The sequence below is a fragment of the Chelonoidis abingdonii genome, chromosome 5 (assembly GCF_003597395.2).
Source record: "Chelonoidis abingdonii isolate Lonesome George chromosome 5, CheloAbing_2.0, whole genome shotgun sequence".
Lineage (NCBI taxonomy): Eukaryota > Metazoa > Chordata > Testudines > Testudinidae > Chelonoidis > Chelonoidis abingdonii.
The window spans coordinates 131,428,950-131,451,930 of record NC_133773.1 but is presented as its reverse complement, the minus strand read 5'-3'; the positions used below and the strand labels follow the sequence as shown (position 1 = coordinate 131,451,930).

The window sequence follows — 22,981 nt, the reverse complement described above, 5'->3', positions numbered from 1 at the left end:
GCAGTAAGAGCTTTATTTATAGTTATCAGAAGCTGTTGTTGCCTTTAAAATATTCAGATATACCAAAAGCTGATTGAAGTTGATTCTATTTGGGATATATTTAATGATTCAGCATTGAGTGTAGTTTTTGAATACACACGAGTTTAATAGTTGAGGAAGTGGCATGATCTAAACAGGTTGAACATGGTTCTGGAAGTCCGAAAAGCTAGTTCTGATTTTGACTTTAGATAAATCTCTTAACCGCTCTCTATCTCTCTCTGTGTCTCAGTTTCCCCATCCATAAAGTAGGGATAATACTTAACTACCTCCCAGGAGTGTTTGTGACAATTAAAGTTTGTGATACACTTTTATGTCTTCCTATGGGAGGCAATACCGCAAGTGCTGAACATCTATGACTACAAAGATTTCCCTACAAGGTATCATTATTAATTGCAATTTTCACATCTCTTGCATGAGCATAAAACTGTCGCATGATTAATTTGCATGCCAGAAATAGCCAAATACTTCAGGTTCATTTCAGATATTTACATATATGGCCATTCAGCCAAATCCCATAGCCACATTCTGCTGTGTTATGCTAGAGTAAAGCTAGAATAATGCAGATATGAATCTGGCCCAGTGTCACAGGAAATTAGGCTGGAAATCTTACAAGTCTGACTTCTCTCACAAGCATCCACTGGCCTGGGAATACTGCAAGAATCGCATTCTCTGCAGTATTTGGGCACTTCAGCTTCTGGTGCCTTTCGGCAACCAGGGAGTATGTAGTCCCACGACAGTGAGTGAGTCTCTCTCAATCTCTCCTGTTGGCGTTGTTCCACTTTGTATAAATAACTAAATATTAATTAGGCCAAAGAAAAGAAAAAAAAAAAAAAAGCAAGAGTTAGATGCTATAGCCTGGTGATTAGGGGCACTCCCCTGGCATGTAGGAAAGTCAGGTTCAAGTCACTGCTCCAGTAACTAATTATTTATACAAAGAGGAACAGCTTCTATAGCAGAGGTTGAGAAAGATCTACCCCAGAATACCCAGTAGCCTGGTGGTTAGCACACTAATGTGGGAGGCCTTGGTTCACGTCCCTTCTCCAAATCAGGCAGAGTAGGGATTGAAACATGGGCCGCCCACATCCCATCCAAGTGCCCTAATCACTGGGCATTCTGGGGTACGCAGGACAGCCCCAAGAATTCCCAAACTGCTCACCCCTGGCTGGTTTTCATTTGGGTCAGTTGTGCTTTGAGCGTAGTTACTGGATAGGCCTCTGCAGACATAAGCACCAACTTCATGGGTGCTCCAGGGCTGGAGGTGAAATAGACTGGGGAATGCCGAGTCTGAGAATCCTGCCTGGGTTCAGGCATGAGTGAGGGCTCACAGCAACTGTGGAAGAGCGGTATCAGGACTTAGGCACTCATGGTGATTTAGGTGCTTCCAGGAGTAGGTGGCAGCTGAGATGTGATTTTGAGAATATGAGTGGCACCAGATATTAGACTTAAGAGGCAGTTAGGCACATTAGAACCATTGTGAATCTAGCCCAATGGCAATGTCTCACGTTTGTGAGAACTGAGTGCTCATGAACAGCACCAGAGCTCCAGCTGTGGAGGCTGTATCAGTCATCCACAGACTAGGCCCATCAAAAGCAGCAACAGTGCAAGCTTCCCTGCCAAGGTGCCTCAACCCTGATCTAGTGTCGAGGTGAGAAGGTTGTCTCATCTCTGTAACCAGGTCTCTGACCACTTTGAAGAAATTGCCAAAACAGGTGCCAGTTGCAATGCTGGCTTTTCTGTCCACTGGGAGCTGAACTTACAGCACTCCCCTCCTTGTACTTTGCTCATCACACAGCAATTGGGCAATCACCATTTTTGGTCACTACTAGCTTGAGCTGCAGCTGCAGCCTAGAGGTTAGTGGCTCTCTGTTCCATTGCCAATCAGTTGAGCCCTCTGGAATCAAATCTGAAAACTCTCTGCTAGCGGCATTTTAGCAAATCGCTTCAAATGGAATCATTTAGCCAAACTCACTGGGTGGTGTGACTCCACAACCTTCAGAAGAGAGACCCCCAGTTGTGAATTTGGCCCACTCAGTCAGTGCCCATTTATGGCTAGCACGTTTTTCAGATACCACTGCCAAGGGTTAAAATGTTTACATGCCCCCAGAATTCAAATGGATTGGTTGCATGTCAAATGCCAGTGAGAGAGACAGCTGGAGTATCTAAATGGAGTGCTTTGATCTTACTATCTGTAAAAAAGAGATCATTTGGTTTCCCCAAGAAGCACAGACATTTAGAAGATCCATATACAACTCATGCAAGTATTTGATTAGCAACATTTTCTATTCACATTTAGATAGTTTGTATATAATGCTTACTAAATACATCTATCTATATCTGTATGTGTGTGGTTATATGTATGCATGCTAATATACATATTTGCCTGTATATATAGAGACACGCTAATCTGTTATGTTTATTTGCCAGAAACATAACAGGGTATTAAAGCTTTAAGATTATTTTGAATTTAGTGTTAATACCAATACTCTGAAGTCATCTCCTCTCACCATATACAAATCCTTAGGTAACACGCTGATTGTAACATTAGGTATTCAATATTTTTAAGGAGATGCAGACATGAAAACACAGACTCCATAGTACTTTAATCAGGTCTGACACTGATTCAGAAGAGAAGAATTCTAAAATATGATATTGCACAGGGGAAATATTTCTATTCTTTACAGGAGAGGATTTTGTGGTTAGTCCACAGCACAATTGAAATAGACAGCAGATGTTTGACTTCAGGCAGTTAACTTTAGTCTTTCTGACCCACTATCCTCTGCTTATTGTGTCAGAATAAATAAATTTTTTTTGGTACTAGGAAGAAAACAGTTTATTTAAAACATATTAGAGAGTAATTGTATGTATCTGCAAATAAAAATAGTCAGTGCTCACATTGTTTAGTGACAGGTTTATGAAGAATGCCAATATTATAGTTTAAAATAATAACCTCCAAGATGAAATGAACATACATTTAATTAAATGTGAAATGAATTGTACACAAATCTTAACATTAGCATAATGACATTTCTGAGATGCAGTGATATAAAGGAATGTGCTTTCATAAACATAAGAGCCTCTTTGCAATTGAATGATTGTTATTAACATGTAATATACTTCTTACAATGACTTGCTTAAAGAAAGCTTGATATGACTCTGTTTTAGTAATTTTCCTTGGTGTCCATTTTTCCCATTACTTTGGAAGCAATATTATATTCATTGTATATCTTTGATTATCAGACTCAGTGAATGATCATTTGTTTCTGTAGTCCTGCTCGTCAGCACATGAATTTAGCATCATGATCTCAGTGTCAGGCGGGCAAATATTTCTAGTTTTACATTATCATAAGACCATCCTCCAGCTACGGTTGTTATAAAGAACTGAGCACCTTGAAGTACACTTCCAAAAGCGTCTCAACCTGCTTCTAAACGTGTGGGAGGATCTTCGCAAGCCCAGTTCTTGTGCACACAGCTGTCACAACTAAGCATTTTCACAAAGAGATCAAGTAGTTAAATGACTGCATGGTCTCTGTACATGAAACTTGGGCATAAAAATATTAAAAAATGAAAATGTGATCAGAGGTGAAAGAAGGGCATAAGGGAGATTCACCAAAAACTCCATGTAGCTGTAGAAACTACAAAGCACAGAAACAGACATTTTCTTTTGTTGTTAGTCCATCACTGACGATGATGACGGTATTGTTGCCATTCTCATCTATGTTTTCTTTTATAAAACTGGTAACTGCATCTATCAGTGCCAGTTTTGAGCTCCCGAATAAAGGTCATGCTTTTCAAAGGTAACTAGTGATTTTGGGTACTTATCTCAAGATACCTTAATTTAGGTCTCTGTTCAAATGTGTGTTTGTAATTGTGTGTCTTGAGTGATGCATGCAGTTTGGTAGACCCCGAGGCTCAGATTTGGAAAAGTGACTTGTGATTCGGGATGACCAACATGTTACACTTTAAGGGATCCAGCTATTCAGAAGGCAAGTACTCAGTACCTTTTGAAAAATCAGGTGTCTCAAGTTTCAGATCCCCCCCAAAATGGAGGCACCCCAAATTGCTAGTCATTTTTTAAAACCTTTCCCACTGAGTTGGTGCATCCAAGAAGTTCACTTCTTAGCTGGTCATCAAAAAATTGGTACTTAGGCTTAGGTCCTCAAAGATACTTAAGTGCCTAACTCCAATTAAAATCAGTGGAAGTGAGACATCTAAATCCTTTGAGAATCTGGGCTCAATTGTCTTTGGTTTCAAAGAAGGAAAGGCAAAGCAAGTTATTCTAATGCATTTTTGACACACTGTGCTACAAACAGTGACAGTGCAGCATTTTTTTCAGTAAACTACATACATGATTTTCATACAAAGCAATGAGCAGAGGGAAAAGTACTGTAACAACGACTGCTGACTAGCATGACATGACACATCAAAGGCTCAAAATAGTATTTCCTAAAACATGTTATGCATTAACTCAGTGGTGCCTGCTATTACCATAGTCATTTTTATGGGTGGCGGGGAGGGAGAGAAGGAGAAGAGGGGAAATAGTGGTTTTTAGTTTAAAATGTTAAATTAGGTAGTTCTAGAATGTGGGGGAGGTTGAAGAATCTTTTTTTTCCAGCCAGTTTATTCAGCTTTCACCTGCTAAAGTGCCATAAGAAGGGGTGAGTGGAGAGACTGAGTAACAGCAGAGTTAAGGGTACTCACCCAACAAGTGAGACACTGTATTTTGTAGAATATTAGTGAGTCACATTTACTCAAATCAGATCAGTGTTGAGTCCTGTCATGATGGGATCTCAGACTTAATGAAAGTGCTTTTTTCCTTGGCCACCAGTTCGGGCAACTGAATTTGAACCTTGCCATTGAATGTTCATGAGAAAGAGCTGCATCATCATTGAGAACACCAACCTTCAACAATACTTTTCACTTCAGGAGCAGGTCCTTTTTAAGCCACCCGGTGTTAACTTAGTGTTATTTATTGGTTATACAGTGCCCCAAAGTGGAACTGTAGGGTATTTAGTAAGATGGGTCCTGGCCCCAAAGAGCTCACAACCTAATTAGACAGCATATGGACAAAAAGGAGCAGGGGAGAAGGATGCACCATTCCCAGTTATGTTCTTGCCCTACAACCATCTTTGCAATGTTTCATTTTTTTTATCGTAGCATATATTGGCCCAGACCCCCAATTGATGTAAATCAGCTTAGCGCCATTCTCCAGTTTACACCATCTGAGGATCTAGTCCTTTATTACTGCTACGCTTTGCTTGCTAACCCAATACATGTATCCTCCTCCAGTTGCTAAGAAGAGTGACTTCTACCTTCAGGCCATAGTTTTCTTATTGTTGCAACATGTTTCAGATCTGTCTCAATGAAGTCTACAGAAGGTCACCACATATCTAGGTTTATAAGCACACTTCATTTATATTATTCATAGAATCATAGAATATCAGGGTTGGAAGGGACCTCAGTAGGTCAGCTAGTCCAACCCCCTGCTCAAAGCAGGACCAACGAAATATTAGGCTTGATTAATTACCTTTTTTAATTTCCTCTCAGCTGCTCCCTTTGGATTAACACACTGTAAAAGCAGGAACATACTGTAGCAATGTCCATCCTGGTGGATCATGCCAGGGCCCATCTAGTTTGGCATGCTGGCTTCCATGGTGGCCTATACCAAATGCTTCAGAGAATGTGGCCAGAAAGACCATAACAGACAATTTTGAAATAACTTGCCCACATGACAAAATGGGTCAGGTAATGGTTGGTTTGTGGCCTGAAGCATGAGAGTCTATACCCTTTATTAATATTTTATCTATTGTCTCATTATCCAAATCAATGTTCAAGGCTTTTATGAATTTTTCTAAACTCCTAGCATGAGAAATTTCTTGCGGCAATGAGTTCTATCAGTTAATTACATATTTTGGTTTTTTAAAATAGTCTTTCCTTCTATCTTTTTTTTAAAGATTTTTTTACTTTTTGGTTTCCTAGAAAGTTCCCTATTCTTGTACTGAGAGGTTAACTAGTAGCTCCTGATTTAACTTCACTGTACTCTTCATTAATTTGTATACACTATAATTCCAGCTATCCAAATTCCTTTTATCCCAAAAATCCTTGTTATCTGAATCCACAGTGTCCCCCAGTTTATGGCTGTGTTAGTTAATCACATCCTTTTTACCAAAATGTTTGGTTATCCAAAATTTTGGACTTCCCCCTGACCATTTGGATAAAAGAAAGCGGTGTTGTCCGGATGCTGAGCATACACTATACTAACACACACCTCTGGTATATTTGACTGGAGCATGCAGTAAAACTGACTTTTGAAAGTTATTTGGTCTTTGAGTCAATGATTCCCCTTCTGCTTTTAAAGCCAGGGCCTTGAAATGGGACATTAACTGTTGCTAATAGGTCTGAGTACGCTTTGTAGCGTCAAACTCCAAGAACATATTTGCTCCATCTTCCCTCCAGCCCCTTCCTGCCCATTGCTTTTAAGAACTGTGCTTGCATTGAATTCCTTTCATTTAGATCCGTTCCTGGTTCCTTTCACTAATCAATTGCCATTCTTTACCCTCTACCCCCCACCTCCACCACTGTGCTGGTTTAACTCTGCTGGCTGGTGTGTTTGGGGTGGAGTATTACCAAAGCTCTGCTACTCCTGCCTCTCTCCTTGCCTATCTTCTTACAGTGAGGAGAGGACAGTGGTGGGAGCAGTGAAGGAACATAAAGGAGAATAAAACACACACACCCTTTATGATCCTTCATGCCTGCATAGTTTGATTTACAGCGTAACCATATGTGATGGTGCACAACTCACTTAACCTCACGCTGCCTCAGTGTCACTACTTGTAAAATGGAGTTAATGATATCAAGGTTTTGTGAAGGTAAATTCATTAATGCTTGTGAGATGCCACAGTGATAGACATGCCTCTAAATCAATCAGTAATTTTTCCTGTTCTTAAATTGCCACTATTCCTCCTTCCACAATTAAAAATGGAGACTGATTGCTTTATCATTTCTTTACAACATCCCCAGCCCCACCCCCATCAATCGATGTTTCAGGGCAGCTCTCTCTCTCGGACCCCTTGTACAAATTCCACGAAAGGGATATCACTCCTAGTGCTATATTAGTTATAACAGATTGCAAAACATGAGTTGGAGGGGTGTGGCGGGGGAGGGGGAGGAGGAGGATTCTTTTCCTTTTGCTGCTAAAGCCTATCTGAACCCTGGCTCTGATCCTATTGAGACAGGCAGAAATGAAGTTAAGATCAGAATCTTTATAGCAGTGGCATATTTATGGATTTTATTTTATTTAGACTTATTTAGAGTCCTAATGCAAGCACTAAGGTAGCACCTAAGGATAACTATCCTTAATATAAATGACATTACTGCCCAAAGCCATTTCACATGGGACTGCACCAATATCATAAAAAACCCTCTAACCCAGTGGTGGGCAACCTGCTGGTAATCCGCTGGTGGGCCACGAGACATTTTGTTGGCGTTGACCATCCACAGGCACAGCTACCCGCAGATCCCAGTGGCTGGGGTTCGCTGATCTTAGCCGATGGGAGATGCGGGAAGCGGCGGGCCTCAGGGACATGCTAGCTGTTGCTTCTTGCAGCTCTCATTGGTTAGGCATAGCGAACCACAGCCAGTGGGAGCTGCGGGTAGCTGTGCCTGTGGATGGTCAACGCCAACAAAATGTCTCGAGAGCCTGCAGAGAGTCAACATTAGCAAAATATCTTGCAGCCCACAATCAGATTACCCTGATGGGCCACATGCAGTTTGTGGGCCGGAGGTTGCCCACCACTGCTCTAACCCTTCATAGGCATATTAGCCACTGCTGACTACCCCCATTTCCCTCAACCTACTCCTCCCAGAAAGGCCTAGGAAATAGATAGGTCTTTCGGCAAAACCTAGAGACCAACAAGTCTGGACTGTTTGAAACTAAGGCAGGGGGATGAGTTCAGAGCCAAGGACCCCTCCCAGATAATTCCCTGCCCGCAGCTGTTGAACCAGGTGCTATTGGCTGCAGGGCCTCCACTGAAGATAGTTCCCATGAGCTCACATGGAGAGACAGGCAGTGATTCAACTAGCCAGCTTTACTGGTCAAACCCAACCCCAAGGGAGCATCACTGATTGCATTGCCGGCCCTCGACACTGCCCTTGTTGTGGGCTGCCCATGGAGATGTCTGTCATATCCCTCATGCAAATGGCGTTTTATTTCTTACCAAAAAATATTTCACACAAATACAGCGCTATCTGGAGGTGTGAGTGCAGCACATGTGTGCATACTCGAGGTCGCTTTGATCTAGCTACATCCAAGCTAGCTCGAGTAACAGTAGCAGCATAGCACGGCAGCAGGAAAAGCAGCGTAGGCTAGCCTCCTGGATAGAACCCTGCCCAGGAGACGGGGTGCATTTCTGAGCACCTCGCCCATGCCACCTCACTAGACTGCTGTTGTTACTTGAGCTGTGGTTGATCTAGACAGATCAAAGCTAGTGTGGGTAGGCCTAAACATGCTGCAGTCACACCATCTGTTTGCTGTGCAGACACATCCATAGACTTCATCTTATCTCATGCCAAAGGATTTGCAATGGACACAACATTTTGATCCTGAGCAGTGCTGAATCCCTTCTGCAAAGTCCTGAACTTTGGTGGGTGATCAACATGACACAGAATTGGGCTCCTTGAGCCACAATTCTTCCTGCCCAGCCCCTTCTGCTCATTGATAAAATGGTTCTTAAAGTCACTTCTACATACACAGGTATTTAGTTTTTCAGCTCTCTTCACCAAACATGGTAGCATGGTCCAGTGGGCAGAGCATGAGCATCAAGTCAGGAGATCTGGGTTCTATTCACAACCTGTCAGTGATCTGGGGCAAGACACTTAATCTCTCGGTCTCCTCTCCCTCTTTGTTTAAATGAGGGCTCTTGAGGGAAGGGACTGCCTGTCACTATATGTTACAATGAGACCCTAAATTTTGCTTGGGCATTCTAGGGCGTTCTATACACCAGTATAATCTATTCCCTTCATCTGTACTGCACAAAGTTTCTGGTGCTGCCCCATCTAACTTTTCTCATTCGAAGCCAGCTGCAGTCAGAACTTCTGGCCACATTTAAATGCATTTGAAAATGAGGTTTCACTTAAAGCAAAGCAAGATCACATTGCGCTTTACTAATGGTGCTAGTTAAATAATTTATGTTTTACTGCACTTGATGCTTGTACTATATAGCCCAGGCAACTCCACTGACAAGACTTTGTTGCCTCCCTGCCCAGAAATAATGATCTCAGACAAATGTATGTTCACTGTCAGCTGGGCTCTTTTTGGTTCACTTGACACGGTTTTGGCAGAAAAGTCAGTTAATAAGCACCTACATCTGAGGTCATTGTTGCTATAAAAATCGCACATTCTGTACAATATCCAGACCACATTTTAAAGCTTTTAAAATGTTCTGTCTCATTACTGTGCTACTGTAGGGGTCAGAATAAATCCTATTTAAGAAGACTTCAACTATCTAATCGACACACAATTTCATGCTGCTAAAGAATATTTATATCACATAATACAGCTGAAAAATGAATATTGCTTTTTAAAAATATTAAGCATAGTTTTTGTGTGTGTGTGTGAATACAGGATCTGGGCTAGATCTTGCAGTCCTTACTCAGGTGAGTAGTTCATTGAAATCAAGATCTGGTCCACTGTATCTTTCATATTTTAGTGTTAAAGCAGTTGCAATTCTGGGGTTTGATTGCGTTCTCAAAGTTTTGGACTGTCAGGACTACTATAAAGTATGATAGACTAAAACAGCCATTCTAACAACTGTTTAGATCTCCATTTTAAAACTGCATACTTTTGCACTTTTCATTACCAGATAGAATTGAGGAGAGAGGGGAAGAAGAGGAAAGGAAAATAAATGATGGGAAAGAAATGTACCCATAAAAATCTAAATTTCTATCATTAACATAACATATTTTTAAATTACTCTTGGATTATGTGTTTGTTTTGTTTTTGCTTTAATGCTATTGCATCTGACCCATTCTGCGGTAATTTGAGATTTTGAAAATAATGTTTCACCCTACATAGGTATGAAAATCCAAAATTTTCATGGTTGCAAGAAGGAACAGTTCACTTTGGGTCACTCAGAATGGTCCATTTAATTTTTGACCATTTTGTATAAGATAAAGTAGATTTTGAAATAAAAGTAATTTCAGAATGAAATACTCAAACTTTCAATTCCTATTTTTGGAAACTGTTCTTTCCATTCTTTGTTTCAAAATGAAATTTTATCAAAAATGTTGAGAAAAATTTTGGTTTAGTTGAAATGGCTTTTTCTGATGGAAAACTCAACCATCTGTATTCACAAGAGTAATCCTTGACACCACAAACTGGGAACAGAACTCAAGAGTAAAATCCTGACCCTGCTGAAGTCAATGACAACACTACCATTGATTTCAGTGGGGCCACGATTTCACTTCAAAAGTTATGATTCGACTTCTCTTCTCCTGCCTCAAGCGCACATCGAAGAATGAACTTTAAAATACAGGGTTTCTATTCCTGTTAATATGAATTATTTGCATGACTAAATATTTGATTGCATCAGAATCCAGTTCAAGATCCAGTTTGCCCTTAATGGCTCCCAGCCGGATCTATAACTTTTTAAATGTGTTTTTAGGGACAGAACATTGACTTTAAAATGTATATTAATGGGATGATAATAAATGAAGCATCTGTAACAGGCATTGCAAAGACAGCATTCACTGGGCAATTTTTAAAGACTTATCTGTTGCAGAAATAATAGACATGCTTTCTGTCAAGGGCTCTCTTTATTTACCATAATTATAAATATATCTTTGAATTTTCAAAATTATCATAAGTTCAACTTTTGATTAAAAAAAAGTTAAAAGTTCAATGGACAAAATTAATAGAACCTATCTGATACTGAGCACTGGTATATTCCCCTTAGGGATCTGTGAAGACAGAACTTATTCTACTGCACCAGAAATGTTTATCAAAACCCAGGTTAATTGCCAAAATAGTGAGACTGCAAACTGAAAATCCTGATCATCCCTAACAGAGCTAACATATGATACCCATGTTCAACATAAATATGTGAGTACTCCTATTGAACTTGTTAAGACCACTCACGTACTGAAAGTTAAGTACGTAAATAAGTCATTGGAGGATCAGAGCTTTAGAGTAGACAAAATTTTCTTCCTAAGTAATCAACTAAAAAGAGTCCAAGATAGATTATCCTTATTTTAAATAAAATTATTAATATATACATAAAATGCTCATGTTGCTAATGTGTAAAGTTTGTATTGCTTAATAGACCACTTTTATCAAGTACATGCATACCCATGTATATATAAGTTGTACATCACACTCTTTTCTTAACTTAAATTTTACTGTAAATCAGACACTAAGTCCAGTAACTTTTTTCTTTACATTGTATGTTAAATGTTACCCTTATTAAAAAAGTTCTCCACAACACACAGAAGCAAACATACAGTAATATAATAAATAATAACAATAATCAATCAAGGAAAGATTAATTTAAATATTGCAAGCATCATTCTCAGCCAGTCAGTTTTCTTTTAAATTATTTATATTTGTCATGAAAAACACAAACACTGCGATGGACATGAATAAATGAATACAACAATCAGCAACATCTTGACAAAGGAATGCAGGTATATACATGTCTTATGCTTTTAGCTTCTGACTTTTTTTCCTTTTAAATTTTGACACATGATTTCATTACATTTTTTTCTAAAATACTGAACTTGCTCTTCTAAACAAAATTGATCCTTCATGATGGATGTAAAAAAAATATTGTCCACTGACTGCTTTTTGGCTTTTCTGATTGGCCACAGAAAACTAGTTTGATGACTATGAGTCGAATCTGAACAAGATAAAGAAGCTATCAGCTTCTCAATGAATATTTCTAAATGTACATGATTATTCTGAAAGCAACTGAAATTGAAATCTTGATTAGGAATTGGCAAGTACGTTTTTGGCACAATAACGCTTTTCTGGCTTATCAAGAAAAATGCTTGTTTGGTTTTCTGTTTCCTCTCTCTCTAATCCCAGGCCCCTAGGAGTGCTAACATTTTGTAGGATGTATTATTTCCATTACTGGGGCTTTGGACCAATTTTGGGGGATTTTATTTGGTATCATTTTAAGTGCGATTGATACAAGGTGAAGATCAATGCAAACAAATTCAAGGGCAAAAGTATGGGGTAGCAACATGTCTGCAAAACAAAAAATAAGACTCTGCAACAGCTGTGTGGTATCAGTTTTGCTCGATGCTGCAAAGACCTGGGGCATTACGCAAGCTGACAAGAAAAGATTTGATGCATTTGATAGCAGGTGTTTCGGAGGGATATGTAATGTCAAATGGCACCACTATGTTGGGAACATTGAGTTTCACAAGAGAAGAAGAAAGAAGCATATTATATACCTCCTAACAAGGACGTGAGACTTTAGCAGACTGACCATCTAGCAAGCATGGAGCAAAGACGGACAGGGAGAGGACATACAGAATGGAGTCCCTTACCTGGCCTTCCAAGTGTACCCTAGGGCTGAGCCACAGCTCATTGAAGTCAATGAATAACCTCCTTATCTTCTCTGCATCTATCTTGTTAGACTGGAAGCTCCCTGGGGCAAGGACCATCTTAGTGTTAGCCCTGTTCTGTGCTGAATACACAGCGGGGACATAAGAAATAATCATAAAAGAGGGAGGAAAAGAAACAATTTTAAAATGAAGGTCTGTGGCCCAATCCTACAAACCCTTGCTCTCCAACAAACATGGAAATAATGGTTTGATGAAGCAGGCCCCTAGAGTTTGGCAAACGTGAACTTAAGCTGTGCAGGGAAAAGGAGTTAATGGCACACAAAGAGCCAAAATCTACTCTACTAAGCCCATGTGACTCCACTGACTTCACTGAGGCTCCACAGATGTCAGCAAGAGGAAGATCTGACCCACAGTAACAATACCCAATTGTTTGCTGTCTCAGTATCTTCCCAGATGCAGATTTTGTGAATGAAAGATGAGGAGCATCTTTTTTTAAAAAATGTAGCCTGAAGAGTTTCAGAGGAGAAGATAATTGAAAACAGATGGGCGGTAGAGCCAGGCAATATGGACAAAGTGGACTTACGCTACGGAAGCTCTAGCAACTGTTATGACCTTTAAGGTGTGAAAGAGGCTGGACTACCAGCAAGTTACATTTGTTCATGATGGAATCAAGAAAAGGAAACTTACACCTTCCAAAGAGTAATTAGAACCACATTCAGAATGATCTATGTTGATTTCCCTATATCAAATGATGTCAAAAATAGTTCACTGACCAACCTCGGATTTTGCCGTTTCCTTTATTTATTTTTAAAACCTCTTGTTTCAGTTTTTTCAGTTGTCTAACATACCTCCAGCTGGCATAATCTGGTATTGTTGTTTTCATTTGAAAACTCTTCAGATTCCAGTACAAATATTCAATTACTGCAGTAAGACTTTTAAGTGAGGCAATTGAACCTTTGTCAGCCACCAATTTCAATTGCTATTTCCTAGCTGGTATCTTTTTCTTTATTTTTATATGCAGAGCTCAGGACAGGCTCCCAGAAACAGACTTTCTTTGTTAAACTTTTAGTAATAAAAATGTTATTTGCCTGCTGTACTTTATAGCTCACTTTAAGAAAATCAGCGAAGGACGAATGTACACGATTCATCAAATCATTAAACATAAAGTATTATAATAAAAATAAGAACAACCTTCCCCCCCCCCAAAAAAACAACCCACCAAAACCCACATGTTTTAAACTGAAATGTCCTCAGCTTTGGACATACACCAGAATAAGTGACAATAGTCATTAAGGCAACTCAACTGGCCCATCAAACATTCGGTATTTGAAGGAGTTGAGCTCTTAGGTGATTGTCACAAAGGAAATATTCACACACATGCTAGAAATGAGACAAAACTGAAGTTTAGCAGAATCATGTGCTTGGGACCAGCAGACTGAGTCCAGGGTAGGAGTCACACCAGTTAGATTATTATGACAAAATTGATAATGATATGGGGAAAACTTCCTTTTTGACTTTGAAAGGACCATACATAATGCCTATGTTCTGTGCCTGAGTATCTATTCACAAACATAGAACATAACCCCATTGCCTGATAGATGCCACTGAATCTACAGTAGTTAAGAAAACCTCGTGGAGGTAGCTGTTTTATACTTAGCAAGTCTCCCATTAGAATGGAGTGGACAATTGTCCATCTTTCAGAGCCGAGGAGAGGGGAATGCGCTTGGTGCAAGCCAGAAAGCTGAATGGAGCGACGGCTTCTGAATTGCATTCTCATTGCACTGTGCCAAATAAAATATTTGATCTTTGTTCAGTTGGGTTGGGTATATAATAGATAGTCATATGTAACCCTAGCTAAAAGGCATTTCAGGGAAATATATAATGTGGATTATAGCCTCTGATGTGATTTAGTAGTACATCATATCTCCCATGTGTACCTATAGTGGAATTGTGTCTCTAATAGAGAGAGGAAATTTTTCATACAGGAGGGGCCTGATTCTGCACCATAAATTCATTGGGACCTTTGCCATTGACTTCAGTGGGTGCAGAATCAAACCTTAACTGTATAAGTAAGACGTTCTATTGTTTAACAAGAAATTGTGAAATGCTGAGTGGTTAATTTGGGTTGCGAGCTTTCTGATTGCAGAAAACTGAACCTTGCCTCGCTTCTGTCCTGAGGCTCCACCCCTGCCCTGCCCCTTCTCCAAGGCCCCGCTTACTTCATCCCCCCTCCCACTCTTGGTCACTCGCTCATTTTCATTGGGCAGGGGCAAGAGGTTGGGGTGTGGAAGGGGGTGAGGGCTCCTCCTGGGGTGATGGGCTCTGGGATGGGCTCTCAACCTTCTAGTGTACCCCTTTCAGGAGTCTGATTTGTCTTGCGAACCCCCAAGTTTCACCTCACTTAAAAAACTACTTGCTTACAAAATCAAACATAAAAATACAGAAGTGTCACAGCACACTGTTACTGAAAAATTGCTTACTTTCTCATTTTTACCATATAATTATAAAATAAATCAATTGGAATATAAATATTGTACTTATATTTCAGCATATATTATATAGAGAAGTAGAAACAAGTCATTGTCTGTTTTAGTTTGTGCTGAGTTTGCTAGTGCTTTTTATGTAGCCTGTTGTAAAACTAGGCAAATATCTAGATGAGTTGATGTATCCCCTGGAAGCCCTCTGAATACCCCCAGGAGTACATGTACCCTTGGTTGAGAACCACTGGCATAGGAGACAGCTATCTCTGCTATATACCCACTGGGGACGCCTCATGTGCCAGGGGAATGCAAATCAGGGGACGTGCAGTCAGTTTCCTGAACAGCACAAATATCGCACAGTATACTAAAGAATATGACCCCGAGCCTTCTGATCTTTCATTATTTACCTTAAATAGTGTCTATGCGATAGGCGCTTCTCGGCAAGTTTAGCCCTTCATGCAATATTTTCACCCAGTGCTTTACATTCGAAAAGTTTAGTAACTGTTTTCCTCAGTCACATCATAGCTGTGCTAGCCATATTATTATTCGTCTTATTGTAGCACCTAGAACCCGTTATGCCCCCAGGACTAGGTGGTGTAAAATACCAAACAAAAAGATGGTCCCTGCCCCAATGAGCTAACCATTCAAGTATAAGACAAGATACAATCGATACGGGAGTACAAGAAAACAGTAAGGCATATTGGTAAGCATGATAGACAGTGGTCTCAGAGCACTAGCAGCCTATAGATAAGCCTGACAACATTTTGGGGCAGAAGGTTCATAGGTCTATTTTCTTCATCCCCACATGCTCTACTTTTGCATCTTTTGTTTAGCATATGAAGATACAGTCCTGACAAAAGATCTAAGTGACTGTTTTTCACCTGTATTTATACCGATGGCATCATATCTGACCTGTACTGGCAGCGGACATGAATAATTGTGTTAATGGGAAGTGCGTTAGCATGACGAGTTGGCATATTTGACAGGGAGATACTTTTGTAAACGTATAATATGTACAATTTTTGAAATTTGAATTATAAGGGACAAAAGAGATGTTTCCACTAAAATATAATAGTGTATTCTTCATTGCATTAAATATATTATATCATTGAGGATATTGAAAGTCGATGATATTTTGCAACAATCTCAAAACACCTGATGCAATATGCCTGTATTTTTCCTGCCAGTTCTCCAGTTTCTCAAAAGTTTCTCCATCAGTGGCACCTATCTGTGATCATCATGGTGGTAGTCTTGGGCAGACAGGTAAAACCCATTTCTGGAAAATGTCCATTAATTACATGTCCTTTTGTGTAGAAAGAGCATTGCGAAAATATTGTTTTGGAGGCTTTCATGGTCATCTGGCTCATAGGGTCAGTGTGACAGCAAACTAAGCATGGGATTTGAAGCCTAATTTTCCAATGTAGGGGCACAAATTTAGGCACCCAAGTGAGATCATATTGGCCGTAACCAGTTGTGTCTCAGTTTTCTGATCTGTAAAAATACTTAACACCCATTATGGCTGCATAAAAGATTTACTGTGCTGCAGCTATCAAGTCGGAGAGAAGTGAACTCTCCATGGCAGTATACTGGCTCTACCATGGCTACTCTGGCAAAGCAACCTATTAAGAATCTCTACTTAGACTGTAAAAGCAGCAGAGAATCCTGTGGCATCTTATACGCTCCAAAACGTCTGTTAGTCTATAAGGTGCCACAGGATTCTCTGCTGCTTTTACAGATCCAGACTAACACGGCTACCCCTCTGATACTCTACTTAGACTGGAATTCATGATCACTGGATGTCATTGAGTATGTCTTCGCTGCAATTAGACACCCGCAGCTGGCCTGTGCCAGCTGACTTGGGCTTGGGCAAGGAGTCTGTTTAAATGCAGTATAGATGGTTGGACTCAGGCTACAGCCCAGAGTCTAGGACCATGTGAAGTGAGAGAGTTCCAGAGCCTGGGCTACAGCCCAAGCCTGAACGTCTACACTGCAGTTAAACAGCCCCTTAGCCTGAGCTCGAGTCAGCTGGTACGGACCAGCTGAGGGCGTCCAACTGTAATATAGACATACCCATTGAGAGCAAGAATTGAGAGGATTCAAAGAAGGAATGGACTAGAATTGGTCAAAAAAATTTCACCTTAACATTTTTTTGTCAGGAAACACCATTTCCTCACAATAAAAACTTTCTGTGGGAATGTGTTAATTTAGGAGGGAGGGGAGAAATTTTTTGATGAGGGTCAAAACAATTTTTCATTCTGAAAATTTTATTCTATGTTATAAATTATAAAAGGAAAAAGGGGGAAAAATCAGAAAAAAAGCATTTTGATTGTATTGAAATGGAACATTTTGATTGACCCAAAACAATGATTTATTTACCGACTGCATTTTTGATTAATGGGAAGTGTATTGGCTTTGTCCTGACCTGGACAGAAAACCAATTTTGAGATGTCAGAATTTCTCATGGAATGGAAATCCCAACTTTCAACCAGCACTTGAACGGACATTAATAAGGATAATAAAGACTGTGCAGTTATAACAGTAAATACTAAAAATAACAAAGTTTTGGAAGGGATTAAATCCTCATGCTTCAGGAGTTCAGTCAACTTCTAACTCCTGGGGGCTAGGAGGAGACTGATTGCCTTGCAGGGGCTGTCTTACGCCTTCTTCGGAAGCAGCTAGTACTTGCCACTGTCACTGACAGAGAGGATACTGGCGGGGCCAGCTCCAGGCAGCAGCTAAGGAAACAGGTGCTTGGGGCGGCCAATACAAAGGGTTGGCACTCTGTCTGCTATTGGAGTGGCATGTCCGGGTCTTCGGCGGGAATTCGGCAGTGGGTCCCTCAGTCCCTCTCTTCCTCTTTGAGCTGCTGCTGAACTGGAAGACAGGGTGTGAAAGACCCGCTGCTGAACTACCGCTGAAGAATGGAGCAGCGCGATTGAGCTGCTGCTGAAGTGCCGCTGATCAGCTTTTTTTTTTTCTCCCCCACCGCTTGGTGCGACAGAAAACCTGGAGCTGGCCCTGGATACTAGGAAACACCCTGAGTCTGACCTAGTATGGCAATTTCTTTGCTACTCTTAAGAGGAGTGTGAGGATTTAGTCAAAGGGCTTGATTCACCAGTGCAGATATCCCAGATTTTTTCAGCACATACTCAGTGGCTGGAAATTTGTCCAGAGATGACAACTGGCAGTTTCAAGGCCCCCCAGGAAGAAATAGTCAGAACTGGCCATGGAAGGGTGAGACCAAGACAGCCAGGGAACAGGTTGTCCTGTTTATCCCCTAGGCAATCTTGGCCACTGGGGATTCCTGCTGAGTTGCACTCCCCAGTGGAAACCCCTGGGGAGACCAGTTGTGCAAACAGCACCTGTCCTTGCCTGGTATGAATCCATGTTGCAGGCGCATAGGATTTCTAGGCCCCTGCTGGCACAGACAGCTTGTAATTTGCATCCCCTGGAGTCAGTGGGCATAAATTAAGCCCAATGTTTGTACGGCACTTTGAAGATGTAAAAGGACTAAGGGCACAGCAAAACTAGAGTGAAACTGTATATGCAAGTATCGTTAATGTGCAAAATAATTGTGTGTGTGAAGACTCCTATGAAAAATTCCAGAAATTCAAAGAAATCTATCTGTATGTATGTTTCCAACCCTGCTGTGCTAATGTGAATTGGGAGTCATTCCATTGCCATTAACAGAGCTGCACTGGTGAGAGAATAGAATCAGGCACATAATTCACACAAATCATGTCTGAATCATGCAAATCATGTCTCGATTAGAAACAGCTGTTTTTTCCCAATGCTAGAGGCCATCTAACATTTAAGGCTCTGGCTAGGTAAGTATCCTCTGGTACAAAGAAATAGCCGATGCCAAAATTGCATTATGATCATATGAATTTCAAAAGGTGAACAGTCACAGAGGGCTCTTCCTCAGACCCCCAAGTCTAATAGCTGGGGTTGGTACAGGAGGTTCTTGGCAGGGGCACTGGAGTAGTAGCAGGGCAGCAGAGTGGTTGCTGCTGTTGCTGCATTCCTGCGATTACATCACCAGCCCCACACTGCAGTGACCAGCAGCACAGCTTAATCATAGAAGATTAGGGTTGGAAGAGACCTCAGGAGGTCATCTAGTTCAACCCCCTGCTCAAAGCAGGACCAACACCAACTAAATCATCCCAACCAGGGATCTGTCAAGACTGACCTTAAAAACCTCTAAGGAAGAAGATTCCACCACCTCCCTAGGTAATCCATTCCAGTGCTTCATCACCCTCTTAGTGAAATAGTGTTTCCTAATATCCAACCTAAACCTCCCCCACTGCAACTTGAGACTATTGCTTCTTGTTCTGTTATCTGCCACCACTGAGAACAGCCTAGCTCCATCCTCTTTGAACCCGCCCCCCACTTCAGGTAGTTAAAGGCTGCTATCAATTCCCCCTTCACTCTTCTTTGATGCAGGCTAAATAACCCCAGTTCCCCAGTCTCTTCTTGTAAGTCTTGTGCCCCAGCCCCCTAATCATTTCTGTTGCACTCCCATGGACTCTCTCCAATTTGTCCATATCCCTTCTGCAGTAGGGGGACCAAAACTGGACTCAATACTCCAGGTGTGGCCTCACCAGTGCCGAATAGAAGTAAATAATCACTTCCCTTGATATGCTGGCAATGCTCCTACTAATACAGCCCAATATACCATAGCCTTCTTGGCTACAAGGACACACTGCTGACTTATATCCAGCTTCTCGTCCACTGTAATCACCAGGTCCTTTTCTGCAGAACTGCTGCTTAGCCAGTTGGTCCCCAGCCTGTAGCAGTGCCTGGGATTCTTCCTTCCTAAGTGCAGGACTCTGCACTTGTCCTTGTTGAACCTCATAAGATTTCTTTTGGCCCAATCCTCTAATTTGTCTAGGTCACTCTGGACCCTATCCCTACCCCCCCAGCATACCTCTCTCTCCCCACAGTGTAGTGTCATTTGCAAACTTGCTGAGAGTGCAATTAATCCCATCATCCAGATCATTGGTAAAGATGTTGAACAAAATCGGTCCAGGAAAGACCCCTGGGGCGCTCCGCTTGATACCAGCTGCCAATTGGACATCGAGCCGTTGATCACTATCCATTGAGCCTGACAATCTAGCCAGCTTTCTATCCATCTTATAGTCCATTCCTCCAATCCATACTTTTTTAACTTGCTGGCAAGAATACTGTGGAAGACTATATCAAAAGCTTTGCTAATGTTAAGATATATCACATCCACCGCTTTCCCCATATCCACAGAGCCAGTTATCTCATCATAGAAGGCAATCAGGTTGGTCAGGCATGACTTGCCCTTGGTGAATCCATGTTGACTGTTCCTGATAACCTTCCTCTCCTCCAAGTGCTTCAAAATAGATTCCTTGATGACGTGCTGCTTGATTTTGCCAGGGACTGAAGTGAGGCTGACCAATTTATAGTTCTCCAGGTTCTCTTTCTTCCCTTTTCAAAATATGGGCATTATATTTGCCTTTTTCCAACCATCTGGGACCTCCCCCGATCGCCATGAATTTTCAAAGCTAATGGCCAATGGCTCTGCAGTCGCATCAGCCAACTCCCTCAGCACCCTTGGATGCATTAGATCTGAACCCATGGACTTGTGCACGTCCAGCTTTCCTAAACAGTTCTTAGCCTGTTCCTTCACTACTGAGGGCTGCTCACCTCCTCCTCATACTGTGCTGCCCAGTGCAGCAGTCTGGGAGCAGACCTTGTCTGTGAAGACTGAAGCAAAAAAAGCATTGAGTACTTCAGCTTTTTCCACATCAGCTGTCACTATGCTGCCTCCCCCATTCAGTAACACTTTACCTGACCTTTTTCTTGTTGCTAACATACCTGTAGAAACCCTTCTTATTACCCTTCATATCCCTTGCTAGCTGCAACTCCAATTGTGCCTTGGCCTTCCTGATTACATCCCTGCATGCTCTAGCAATATTTTTACACTTCTCCCTAGTCATCTGTCCAAATTTGCAGTTCTTGTAAACTTCCTTTTTGAGTTTAAGCTCACTGAAAATTTCACTGTTAATCCAAGCTGGTCGCCTGCTATATTTGCTATTCTTTCTGCACTTCAGGATGGTTTGTTCCTGCGCCTTCAATAAGGCTTCTTTAAAATACAGCCCAGTCTCCTGGACTTCTTGCCTCCTCATATTAGCTTCCAAGGGGATCCTGCCCATCAGTTCCTTAAGGGAGTCTAAGTCTGTTTTTCTGAAGTCTAGGGCCTGTATTCTGCTGCTCTCCTTTCTTTCTTTTGTCAGGCTCCTGAACTCAACCATCTCACGGTCACTGCTGCCTAGGTTGCCACCCATTTCTACTTCCCCTACTAATTCCTATCAAAAGCCTCCCAGCTCTTTCTCCTTATCCATGCTACAAAAGGATATGGGAAAGACATGTTCCTAGCATGCAGAAGTTACAGCCCCAGACACAGATGGGCCTCCCTCACATGTCCTACACCACATGGTTTCTGTTGCACCTGGAGCTCTCCATGACTGCAGATGATGGATCATCAGTAGCCCCGGACACAAGAAGCTGTCCCATGGGATTCTGACGACTGGGCAGAAACTTTTAGTCTTAAAAATACAGATGGGATTCTCAAAAATGTTTAGCAGTGGCTTTATTTTGCTCCCTTTGAAAAGAATGGGAGTTTTCGCATTGGGCAGTTGGCCAACATTGCAGACTATTGCGAATTCCACCCTACAAATATACACTACTGCAGTCTTCTAAAAGGAAAGCCTTCTTGTTTTTCTCTTCATGGAAAAACTTAATTAGGCATTTACTTCCACTGACATCAATGGTGCAAGATCGAAAAAGAGAGAAACTTGGCATAACCATATTTTCCATTTTCACATTGCATTTCATTGACACAACGTGGGTGTCTTTCTTGTGATTTTACTCTAAAACTTCACTAACACCAGTGACACCAGCATAAACGGGTTCTCTTTTTGTATCAGGAATATTGTGCATGGCATAAATCTTCATTTCTTAAACACAAATGTTCCCTCAGAAATAACCTCCAGTATGAAAACTAGAGTCCTATCTTAGGTACATAGGAGGCTCACTCAACATAGTATCTGAGTGTCTGACAATCTTTACCTCACAATATCCCTATCCACTAGTTATTATCCCAGCTTGACAGAGGAGGAACTAAAGCACAGAGAGACTAAATGATTTGCTCAAAGGAAATCTGTGGCAGAGCAGGGAATTGAACCTAGGCCTTCTAAGGTGCAGGCTCTAGCCACGGGATGAGCCTTCCTCTTTTCAGCATAGATATACCCATTCAGCCTAGCTTTTTAAAGATAAGTATTTCTTTAGATCTAAGACTGTGCTCAGCCTTGTAGAAAGCTAAAAACAAAACAAGTCCTTTTTCTGAAGATTTTACAGCTTAAACATTTCATTATATGAGAATTTTCAAAGGAGCTGTAGTTTTTTAAATGATATCTAAGGTGGCAACATCCAGGGATTCTGTACTTTGTCTAGTATCAAAGGGGTAGCCGTGTTAGTCTGGATCTGCATCTGACGAAGTGGGTATTCACCCACAAAAGCTTATGCTCCAATACTTCTGTTAGTCTATAAGGTGCCTGTCATAAACAGATAGCTAAGGGTTAATGTCTATTTCACCTGCGAAGGGGTAACCAAACACCTGACCAGAGGACCAATCAGGAAACAAGATTTTTCAAATCTCAAGGGAGGGAACTTCTGGGTGTGTGTCTTTCTCTCTCTGTTGCTCTCGGCTCTGAGAGTGAACTGTCTCTCTCCAAGCTTTCTAATCTTCTGTTTCCAAGTGTAAGTACAAAGGTAGAAGACAATAGGTTTTTATATTGTTTTTGTATGTACATGTGTGTAGTTTGCTGAAATGTTTAAACTGTATCTCTTTTTGAATAACGCTGTTTATTCAT

General features: G+C 41.1%; 1 long non-coding RNA gene across 2 annotated transcripts in view; it reads left to right on the top strand.

Annotated features, from left to right (window-relative positions):
- Positions 1-2,195: 2,195 nt before the first annotated feature.
- LOC116835717 (uncharacterized) overlaps positions 2,196-22,981 on the top strand; it is a 32,533-nt gene continuing 11,747 nt past the window's right edge. Inside the window, exon 1 of one of the 2 annotated variants that reach the window (XR_004376279.2) lies at positions 2,196-2,297. This is a non-coding gene — a long non-coding RNA (uncharacterized LOC116835717). Of the gene's footprint in view, positions 2,298-11,032; positions 11,135-22,981 lie in introns of those variants that run through there. The other variant, XR_004376280.2, reaches the window with a different exon arrangement.